Source organism: Lipotes vexillifer, unplaced genomic scaffold, assembly GCF_000442215.2.
Source record: "Lipotes vexillifer unplaced genomic scaffold, Lipotes_vexillifer_v1.1 scaffold970, whole genome shotgun sequence".
Lineage (NCBI taxonomy): Eukaryota > Metazoa > Chordata > Mammalia > Artiodactyla > Lipotidae > Lipotes > Lipotes vexillifer.
The window spans coordinates 1,214,156-1,225,634 of NW_006783115.1; the positions used below are offsets into that span (position 1 = coordinate 1,214,156).

General features: G+C 52.7%; 1 protein-coding gene across 1 annotated transcript in view; it reads left to right on the forward strand.

The window, feature by feature from the left end:
* Nucleotides 1-11,479, forward strand: part of NOS1 (nitric oxide synthase 1) — a 95,582-nt gene that overhangs the window by 990 nt on the left and 83,113 nt on the right. The gene's annotated exons all lie outside the window — the stretch shown is intronic.

Genomic DNA, 11,479 nt, shown 5'->3' on the forward strand with positions numbered 1-11,479 from the left:
CAGGAATGCAGTGGGCGTAATGTCTAGCACGTATCTCTTGCCGTGAAACCCAGAGTTCATAGTCCTGGTAGCTGAGGTCCTGTCTTCCAGCAACCCCACAAGGTGGGGATTTTTGCAATCCACATTTCACGAGTGGGAAGACAGAGGGTCAGAGAGGAGGGGCCTTTCCGGAGGTCACCCGGTGATGACAGGCACATGTACATGGCAGGCTTGGGCGTGGGTGGATGCCGAGGCTCTGGGGAGAGAGAGAAAGCGCTGAGAGCTGAGAGCTGGGTAACCCTCAGCCCAGACTAGCTCTCCCCTGGTGATGGCCCGTCCAGTGCAAGGAAGCTTTGAAACGGAGGAAATGGAGGCAAAGTAGAGAATTGGCCCTGACGCCCCCAAACACTGGAATTGCTCAGGTTATATGGGAGCCAAGGCTAGCACTTGAGGAGCTGGGTACCAGCCCCTCTGTATTTACCAGATTGGCATTTTCTGAATCTCTGGGGAAGGAGAGCTGGCAACACGGTGGGTGATTCTAGCTCCTTCTCTGGCGAGGAGCCAGCAGCTGGACCAGGTGGTCGGGAACTAGTCAGGAGAGAGAGAAAAGTTTCTCTCCACCTTCTTCCACTCCCATCTAAGGTCTAGCACTGACCCTACAGCCCGCAGTGTTACTAGGCAGACCCTTCTTACTTACAGAGGGAGGCTCAGGTCTGAGCCCCCCGGAAATCCAGGCTGAGATTTCCCAGCTCCCTCCTCAAGGACCCCTGAGTGTCCCAAGGGCATTTAGAGGTCACCAGGAAGTGCCTCGGGGGCCTGGATTAAAGTAGCTCCCCAAGCCCCTGAATGTATTCATTTAACAAATGTTTTTTGAGGACCTACTGTGTGCCACACTGTTCTGGCCCTGGGATAGAGCAATGAATAGACAAGTCCTCTGACCTTGAGAGTGAATGAAATTGACAAACCCCCTGACCTTTGGAAGCTTACAGTACAGTGGGGAAGATGAAGATGTAAACTACGTAGACCGTTCGTCATACGTGCTAAGTAGATAAATAGAGCGGGGAAGGGGTTAGGAAGTGTTGGGGAGGGTGACATTTCAGATCGGAAGCTGGTGGGTCTCACTAGGAAGGCAACATGGGAAGACCCAGAGGAAGGGGGAGAGGGGAGGCTTGCAGCTTCATGGGGGAGGGGTGTTCCTGGCAGAGGGAGCGGCAGGTGCCAAGGTCCTGTGGTCAGGTGTACCTGACACATTTGAGGAACTGCATGGGATCCAGTCCTCCTTCCTGGTGGGGTGGCCCCCAAAATACCCATTGGTAGGCCCCTCAGTCCGTGGAGCCCACCCCGGCCACCATTGCATCCTGGGGCTTTTCCAGCATCTGGCACCAGGGCAAAAACTGAACCAGTGCCAGCAGGACCCCAAGTAGGAAGGTGGAGGCTCTGTCAGAAGGCTTGGGCAGAGGGGAGAGAGAGGGCACCTGCTGCCCGTCCAGCCCCCGCCCTCCCAACCACCCCTTCTCACTCCTGTGAGTCCCCTGCACACACCCTGGAGCCTTTCCCACACCTTGGGTCCTGTCTCCACAAGAGACAGCGAGTCTTGGGCCCAAAACACAGGCCATGGTGTGGGCAGAGTTGGGAGCCCCCAGTGCCCTGCTGTCCATTTCCAGAGCTGGGGGCCAGGATCAGTCCTCAGGGTTCTCCTGGTGGCAGGGACCTGGTGCCTGATTCTCCCTCAACTAGGGAGGTCCCCCAGGCTAGAATCCAGCCCTCAGAGCAGCCACCTCCCAGGGGTCCCTACAGCAACACACCCAGTGGAGATGACGTGTTGAGCCTTGAGATAGCTTCTGGGCAGCGAGCAGGCCCCCCAAGTCTTGCTCCGTGGACTTAAATTCTAAGGCAGCTGTATAGTCCAGAAGCAATCACTGGCCTTGGTTTCCAGGAGGCATTGGAAGTGTCTGTCCTCAGAGGCTCCTGGGCACGGCCTTCCCCCCGCTAATCCTATACATGCCCCCCATCCTCAGCACCACCTCTCCCAGGAGGGGCAGCAGGGCGGTAAATGGGGCCATCTCACCACGTGGGGCAGCTGAGCCCCTGTACTAATGTCCCAGTACTTGGTTCTGATTCTCAGCTGGGCACAGGGTGGGCGTGAGGTGTGAGCCTCAAACCTCGGGGGGCTCTATTTCAGTCCCACCCTGGCCCCGGGAGCCTGAATCACCAGGTGTGATGTGGAGAAGTCCCTCCTATCACTGGGAGCTGGGCCCTCCATCCAAGGAGCCAACGTGACCGCCTCTCCCAGCTGACAATCCGAAGACAGGACTGTCGGCTGGAAGAGGCCAGAGACAGGACACCAGACTGAGATGAGATCATCGAGTGTAACGAACTTTAATGCGAGCCCTCTTTGTAGCCAAGCCCCAAGGGGCTTCTCCAAACACCATCTCAGGGAAGCAACCTTGTGTCCCCAAGATTGAGGGAGGGACACAGCGGTCTGCTGTGGGGCCCTGCTCCCGCAGACCTATTTTACCACCTCAGGAGGTTACATCTGAGCTCTCAGCTGCCCTCGTCCATTCAGGGTCCTCCATCCAGGGAGCCCACATCGGTCTCACGTGCAGTGTGATTGACCAAAAGTAGCCGAAAAAACTGCTTTGGTGGAGGTATGATTTGGGAGAAAGTGACCCAGGACAAGCACATGCCTCCACGAAACCCACTAAGATGAATGGTTCTAAGGTTGAGTACTACTGTGTAATAGCATGTATTCCCCCAGCTCAATGGCTAGATGTGAAGCTCCCCCCACCTTTTTTTAACAAATATTTTTAAACGTCCCCTTCACTAACCAGAAGCTCATTCATGGAGCATAATACCTACCCGCACTTTACATTTTGTAAATCAATATAGCGCCCTAACTATAAAATAAAGGAGATAGAGCATAAAAGTCATTTATAATAAAAGAGCCTATAATTTAATATATCAGTGCACAGGCATGGCTCCACCGGAGTGTCACATGTTTGCACCTAAAGATAGACTTGCTGGAAACACGACGACGTCAAATGCAGATTGACACAGGTGTGTTGTGTTGGCAACTCAAATGCCACCTGCAACGTCACCTTGGTGATGTGATTTTCCAACATGGTGAATGATTCCTGATAAAACGATGTCCTGTCTTTCTTTGATTTACCCAACAGTTGCATGCATGGAAAGTTCAGTATAATTTAAAGCCAAATTTATACATAAGCCCAAATTGAGATCTTGGCTGAGAAATTTAAGCACGCTTTTTTATCTTAGTGGGTGTCCAAAGTTTGTGTGGCAGTCTGGATCCTTTTTCCTTGAGTGGGTTTGTCGCTGGTATTGCAGGAGGCCCCTAACCCCCCATGCCACCTCCCTCCCGCTGTGATGCCAAGAGCATTTGCCATCACCGTAACAACCACAAAAGCGCTCCCACAAATTGCCAACTGTCTGCTCAACGGCTGAAATAAGTGTCTCGTTACGAATCAGTGTCCCAATCCTCCCAGGGGCCACTCCATCCAGGCTGCTTTTTGGGGTGGGGTCAGACTGGCATCCCAGATGTTAGATGACAATGAGGCCAGCTGCCTGCCAGGCCCAGAGCCCCACATCCAGGTCACACTCAGTGTCCGCGGCTTCTGGGTCCGAGCAGAGGCTGGGCCATCACTGGCTCTCAGCAGCGACCTTGACTCTTCTGCCCTCTTGGCCTCATTTCCTTCCTCCGGCCTTCTTTTCTCTTGGCTGTGGACTTATTCCCCTGCTCTGTCTAATCCCTTTCCCTCATGGGGCACCCCTAATCCTGTTGTTCGGCGTGCTGGCCCTTATTTATGGAGAGAAGTGATATTTACTTTAGACACAGTCTCATCCCTTCATCCCAGGGGGAGGTGGCCCTGGCAGGCGGTGGCAGCAGGTGAGGGATGGTCAGGAAAGAAGGTGGTGATTTGGGGACCTTCTGTACTTGGGAGCGGTCACTTTAAAATGCTGCATGTCAGAGGATATCCAGGTTGCTCAGCTTGCTGCCCTGAAGGAGGGTTCTAAAGAGGCCAAGGTCTCCGGTCCAGCATCCATCTGGACTAGCTGGTCAGCCTCGCCCTGTGCTCTGATAACTTCTCATCCACTCACAGGGCCCTTGGTTACTTACAAGAGTACCTTCACAGTAGTCAACTCTTCAGAGCTTGCATGAATTCAGCTCCCTAAGTAGCACCTGTAGTTTTAGCCCCCGTTTATATAAGAAGGAACTAAAGCTCAGAGAGGTGAAGCAGCTTGCCCAGGGTCACACAGCACTGGCCACAGGGTTCTATCCAGGTTCTACCTAGACGTCTCACAGTGAGCGTCTACAGTTAAAGAGAAACCGGACAAGAGAATGTGGCTGGAGGAACGGAAGTCAATTTCAACCCTATAGAATCAGCTTAATTGGGGGAGGTGGCCTCCTTCTATGCCAAGCCTGAGTTTTATCATCATCATGTTGGTCAGCCTCTGCTGAGCACTCCAGGTGGGGCTGGCCTCAGGCTACGGTCTTTACATCAAGTAATTCACTTTCTCTGCATAGCACCCGGTTTTCCTGATAAGGAAACCAAGGCTCAGACAGGTGCAGTCACTTGTGCCAGGTCACACAGCCAGCCCATGGCAAAGCCAGAACTCGACCCTAAACCCATACTCTTGACCTCTACTGACTTTGTAGATTGCACTGTTGGCCACAGTGCCCTTGACCACTAGCCATCAAATTTCTGAGGACATCAGAATATTTTCTCAGTCTCAAGGGGAAACCGAGGCCCTGAGGTTGTCATCTACTAAAGACAGCCCCCCTGGAGAGCTGATCTCAGACCGACCAATGACAGCATTGATTCCAGGACTGTCTGCATTAGAGAACCTCCTCCTAGGCTGCATTTGACATGCCTCATGGCTTTGAATCACTCTGGTGGCATTTTTCAACTAAGGCATTGACTCTGGCAACTTTGTCATCACGCTGAATCTGGGTTCAACTTTTCATTCTCACCCTGAACATTTGAGTGTGAGTGGCTTCCCCAGTCCATCCTTTCCTGGGCGGGGGACCGAGGTCCTATTTATAGCAGTTATTGCTCTTGTTCTGTGCCCTCCTCCCATCTGTATCCCTGCCACCTGGCCCAGGTGGGCACCCAGACCCTCCCTCTGGGGCAGAGCTATGGAAACAAGCCCGCCCACCTCAAATTGCATGTAACCAGAGGGCTTCTCTCCATCTTTCAGTTGCTGGATATTTATGGAGTATCTATTCTGCCTCAGATACTGTCCTAAGAGCTGGGGATCCACTGATGATCCGTTATAGAGTCATATCATAGGCAAGAAATGAATAATAAACAAATAGACACATGCAATCATTTTAGATCGTGATACATGATGTGAAGGAAGTAATACATTGACTTCAGGAGAAGTGGCTTGGGGTTGGGTAGCACATTAGATCGGGAAGGTCAGGGAAGGCTTCTCTGAAGGCATTTATACCGAGGCCAGAAGGTGTGAACCATGTGAAATCTAGGGAAGTGTGTTCCTGGCAGAGGGTACAGCAGGAGCAAAGGTCCTGAGGCAGGGATGAGGTTGATATGTTCAAGGAACTGAAAGGAGGCCTGTGGGGCTTGAGTTCAGCCAGTAGGAGAAGAGTGGTAGGCGGTGAGGTTGGACACCTGGGCAGGGCCACCAGCCGTCCCCCCACCGGGCCATCCGCATCCTTGTCACCACCCACTCATTGTATCAGCCCTTGTTCCTGTGGCTACTGTAACAAATGACCACAAACTCGGTGCCTTAAAGCAACACATCTTTATTCTCTTACATCCTGGGGGTCTTAAGTCTGGAGGCTCTAGAGGAGATGCTGTTTCCTGGCCTCTCCCAGGTTCTAGAGCTGTATCCCTTGCACCTCTTGGCTTATGGCCCCTTCCGCCGTCTTCAAAGCCAGCAGCACACCTACCATTTTGCTCCATGGTCACATGGCCTTCCTCTTCTGTGGTCAAATCTCCCTCTGCTTCTTTCTTATAAAGATAGTTGTAACAACTTTTAGGGCCCAACTAGATAATCCAGGATAATCTTCCTATTTTCAAGATCCTTAATTTAAGCACAGCTGCAAAGATGCTTTGTCCATGCAAGGTAACATATGGGTTCCAGGGACTAGAACTGGTTATCTTTGGAGGCTGTTATTCAGCCTCCCATGTTCATCCACCAAGCCCCCTCCCCGAGCAGTGCTGTGGCCAGGCCCTGGACTGGCCGATAGCTGTCCCAGTCACCATCACCATCAAGTCTCACTGGACTGGGTTCAGTGGCCTTGCTTCTAGATCCACCCGCCACCACCCCCCCCCACCCCGCCCCCTTTGCCACTCACCAGCTACGTATTTTAGGAAAATCCCTTGACCTCTCTGGGCCTAACTTAGTTCCTCCATTGGAAAAATAGTACATGCACAAGATGAGCCCTAAGTTTCCTTCCAAAACAACCGTTCACATTCTTCCTGAAGGTCAACGGTAGCCATGCTTATTGCAGGCCAAGTACCCGACCGGTCCACCTCCTGTAAAGCTGTACCCGGAAGGTTTACTGCTGCCTTCGACCTCTCTGGAATATCACTCCAGGAGGAGGAACTGCGACATCCCTTTAGGTCAGAGGTCACATACTGGGGGTTGAAGGTCATTAGTAGATCTCCCATGAGTTTTATCTGGCCTGCAGAGTTTACTGAAAAAGTGAATTTGTGGCAAAAATAGATAAATCAAGAGATTTTACATTAAAACCAATTTCGAGCCTCTCAAAAAATAGATCAGAAGAGCTGTTAGCAAGAAGCCCACATCCTGGTGAGGCAATCAGCCATGGGAGCTGGGATCCAAACTCAGCCCCAACCCCCCAGCCTGGAGCCTATAGACACGACCTGGAGAATCGTGCCTCACTTTTTTTTTTTTTTTTTAAAATAAATTTATTTATTTATTAATTTTGGCTGCGTTGGGTTTTCGTTGCTGTGTGTGGGCTTTCTCTAGTTGCAGCGAGCAGGGGCTACTCTTCATTGCGGAGGCTTCTCCTGCTGCAGAGCACGGGCTCTAGGCGCGAGGGCTTCAGCAGTTGTGGCACGTGGGCTCAGTAGTTGTGGCTCGCGGGCTCTAGAGCGCAGGCTCAGTAGTTGTGGCGCTTGGGTTTAGGTGCTCCGCTGCATGTGGGATCTTCCCTGACCAGGGTTCGAACCCATATCCCCTGCATTGGCAGGCGGATTCTTAACCACTGCGCCACTGGGGAAGTCCCTGCCCAGCTTTGGTGACGTTAGGAATGAGAGTCATGGTTGTTCCTGAGCTCAGAGGCCCTCGCCTCACTTCTCAGCTACAGCACTTGCCATGGAATTCCTGCTCTGAAGAGCATACTTTTCTCTTTATCAAGAACTTCCCCCCGCCACCGGGCTTCCCTGGTAGCGCAGTGGTTAAGAATCTGCCTGCCACCCCCCCCCACCCCGCCCCCTTTGCCACTCACCAGCTACGTATTTTAGGAAAATCCCTTGACCTCTCTGGGCCTAACTTAGTTCCTCCATTGGAAAAATAGTACATGCACAAGATGAGCCCTAAGTTTCCTTCCAAAACAACCGTTCACATTCTTCCTGAAGGTCAACGGTAGCCATGCTTATTGCAGGCCAAGTACCCGACCGGTCCACCTCCTGTAAAGCTGTACCCGGAAGGTTTACTGCTGCCTTCGACCTCTCTGGAATATCACTCCAGGAGGAGGAACTGCGACATCCCTTTAGGTCAGAGGTCACATACTGGGGGTTGAAGGTCATTAGTAGATCTCCCATGAGTTTTATCTGGCCTGCAGAGTTTACTGAAAAAGTGAATTTGTGGCAAAAATAGATAAATCAAGAGATTTTACATTAAAACCAATTTCGAGCCTCTCAAAAAATAGATCAGAAGAGCTGTTAGCAAGAAGCCCACATCCTGGTGAGGCAATCAGCCATGGGAGCTGGGATCCAAACTCAGCCCCAACCCCCCAGCCTGGAGCCTATAGACACGACCTGGAGAATCGTGCCTCACTTTTTTTTTTTTTTTTTAAAATAAATTTATTTATTTATTAATTTTGGCTGCGTTGGGTTTTCGTTGCTGTGTGTGGGCTTTCTCTAGTTGCAGCGAGCAGGGGCTACTCTTCATTGCGGAGGCTTCTCCTGCTGCAGAGCACGGGCTCTAGGCGCGAGGGCTTCAGCAGTTGTGGCACGTGGGCTCAGTAGTTGTGGCTCGCGGGCTCTAGAGCGCAGGCTCAGTAGTTGTGGCGCTTGGGTTTAGGTGCTCCGCTGCATGTGGGATCTTCCCTGACCAGGGTTCGAACCCATATCCCCTGCATTGGCAGGCGGATTCTTAACCACTGCGCCACTGGGGAAGTCCCTGCCCAGCTTTGGTGACGTTAGGAATGAGAGTCATGGTTGTTCCTGAGCTCAGAGGCCCTCGCCTCACTTCTCAGCTACAGCACTTGCCATGGAATTCCTGCTCTGAAGAGCATACTTTTCTCTTTATCAAGAACTTCCCCCCGCCACCGGGCTTCCCTGGTAGCGCAGTGGTTAAGAATCTGCCTGCCAAGGCAGGGGACACAGGTTAGAGCCCTGGTCCGGGAGGATCCCACATGCTGCGGAGCAGCTAAGCCCGTGGGCCACAACTACTGAGCCTGTGCTCTAGAGCCCGCGAGCCTTAAAGCAACACATCTTTATTCTCTTACATCCTGGGGGTCTTAAGTCTGGAGGCTCTAGAGGAGATGCTGTTTCCTGGCCTCTCCCAGGTTCTAGAGCTGTATCCCTTGCACCTCTTGGCTTATGGCCCCTTCCGCCGTCTTCAAAGCCAGCAGCACACCTACCATTTTGCTCCATGGTCACATGGCCTTCCTCTTCTGTGGTCAAATCTCCCTCTGCTTCTTTCTTATAAAGATAGTTGTAACAACTTTTAGGGCCCAACTAGATAATCCAGGATAATCTTCCTATTTTCAAGATCCTTAATTTAAGCACAGCTGCAAAGATGCTTTGTCCATGCAAGGTAACATATGGGTTCCAGGGACTAGAACTGGTTATCTTTGGAGGCTGTTATTCAGCCTCCCATGTTCATCCACCAAGCCCCCTCCCCGAGCAGTGCTGTGGCCAGGCCCTGGACTGGCCGATAGCTGTCCCAGTCACCATCACCATCAAGTCTCACTGGACTGGGTTCAGTGGCCTTGCTTCTAGATCCACCCGCCACCCCCCCCCCCCACCCCGCCCCCTTTGCCACTCACCAGCTACGTATTTTAGGAAAATCCCTTGACCTCTCTGGGCCTAACTTAGTTCCTCCATTGGAAAAATAGTACATGCACAAGATGAGCCCTAAGTTTCCTTCCAAAACAACCGTTCACATTCTTCCTGAAGGTCAACGGTAGCCATGCTTATTGCAGGCCAAGTACCCGACCGGTCCACCTCCTGTAAAGCTGTACCCGGAAGGTTTACTGCTGCCTTCGACCTCTCTGGAATATCACTCCAGGAAGAGGACCTGCGACATCCCTTTAGGTCAGAGGTCACATACTGGGGGTTGAAGGTCATTAGTAGATCTCCCATGAGTTTTATCTGGCCTGCAGAGTTTACTGAAAAAGTGAATTTGTGGCAAAAATAGATAAATCAAGAGATTTTACATTAAAACCAATTTCGAGCCTCTCAAAAAATAGATCAGAAGAGCTGTTAGCAAGAAGCCCACATCCTGGTGAGGCAATCAGCCATGGGAGCTGGGATCCAAACTCAGCCCCAACCCCCCAGCCTGGAGCCTATAGACACGACCTGGAGAATCGTGCCTCACTTTTTTTTTTTTTTTTTAAAATAAATTTATTTATTTATTAATTTTGGCTGCGTTGGGTTTTCGTTGCTGTGTGTGGGCTTTCTCTAGTTGCAGCGAGCAGGGGCTACTCTTCATTGCGGAGGCTTCTCCTGCTGCAGAGCACGGGCTCTAGGCGCGAGGGCTTCAGCAGTTGTGGCACGTGGGCTCAGTAGTTGTGGCTCGCGGGCTCTAGAGCGCAGGCTCAGTAGTTGTGGCGCTTGGGTTTAGGTGCTCCGCTGCATGTGGGATCTTCCCTGACCAGGGTTCGAACCCATATCCCCTGCATTGGCAGGCGGATTCTTAACCACTGCGCCACTGGGGAAGTCCCTGCCCAGCTTTGGTGACGTTAGGAATGAGAGTCATGGTTGTTCCTGAGCTCAGAGGCCCTCGCCTCACTTCTCAGCTACAGCACTTGCCATGGAATTCCTGCTCTGAAGAGCATACTTTTCTCTTTATCAAGAACTTCCCCCCGCCACCGGGCTTCCCTGGTAGCGCAGTGGTTAAGAATCTGCCTGCCAAGGCAGGGGACACAGGTTAGAGCCCTGGTCCGGGAGGATCCCACATGCTGCGGAGCAGCTAAGCCCGTGGGCCACAACTACTGAGCCTGTGCTCTAGAGCCCGCGAGCCACAACTACTGAGCCTGCGTGTCTATAGCCTGTGTTCCTCAACAAGAGAAGCCACCACAATGAGAAGCCCCCGCTCGCCGCAACTAAAGAAAGCCTGCACGCACCAACAAATACCCAACGCAGCCAAAAATAAAATAATTAAAAAAAAAAAAGAACTTCCCCCGACTCCAGCGGGATGAAATCTAGCAGGAAAGCTGCACAGCGACCCCACACCCACTTCCACCGCCCCCAAGTCTTCCAGCTTCAGCTCAGCTCCCATCATCCGCAACCAGGTAGAGGCGGAAGCCAAAGGCCGCTGGAGTGTGGAGGGCGAGAGAAGGGGGCTGCGGGAGAGTGTGGTGTCTGCCGAGAGATGCAGGCAGGGCTTCGTGCCAGGGCCAGCTGCTCCTTGGCGGCCTCCTCGCCTGCCTGGGCCGGAGCAGGCCGTCCCCACCTCCAGGCTGCGCCCCGCACACAGGCCGGGCCCACCTGCTTCCCATCCTGGGTCCTCGGGGTGGGTCCTCGGGGTGGGTTAGAGGTCAGCACTGGGCCGGCCGGCATACGTGCAAACTCCCTGTGGAGTCAGGCCCAGGACCCCCATGCCCCCTGCATGAGAGATCAGGGGAGCCTCCGTTGGAAGGATCTGGCAAAGGTCCTCAGAAGGTTTAGAGATGCTAGACCAACTCTTGGCTTGAGTATGATGATCCAGGTAGTCAAGTGGAAGAAAAGGGCTTTAGTTTAGTCCTTGCCAAAAAGCACAGGAAATGCTCACCAGGTAGGAGGGAGGGCATCCTACCTGATCTTATGGGGGGAGGGTAAGGGGGGGAAGAGAGGAGCTGGGGGGAGGGTGACATTTCTAACCAGGAGGGGACCTTGCTGCTCACTACAAGAGTCTAGCTCAGAGCTCTCCAAGAGAAACGGGACTTCAAGGGTATCCTTGGCCGATGTGGGGTGCTTTTTTTTTTTTTTTTCTTTTTTGCATTATGCGGGCCTCTCACTGCTGCGGCCTCTCCCATTGCAGAGCACAGGCTCCGGACGCGCCGGCTCAGCGGCCATGGCTCACGGGCCCAGCCGCTCCGCAGCATGTGGGATCCTCCCGGACC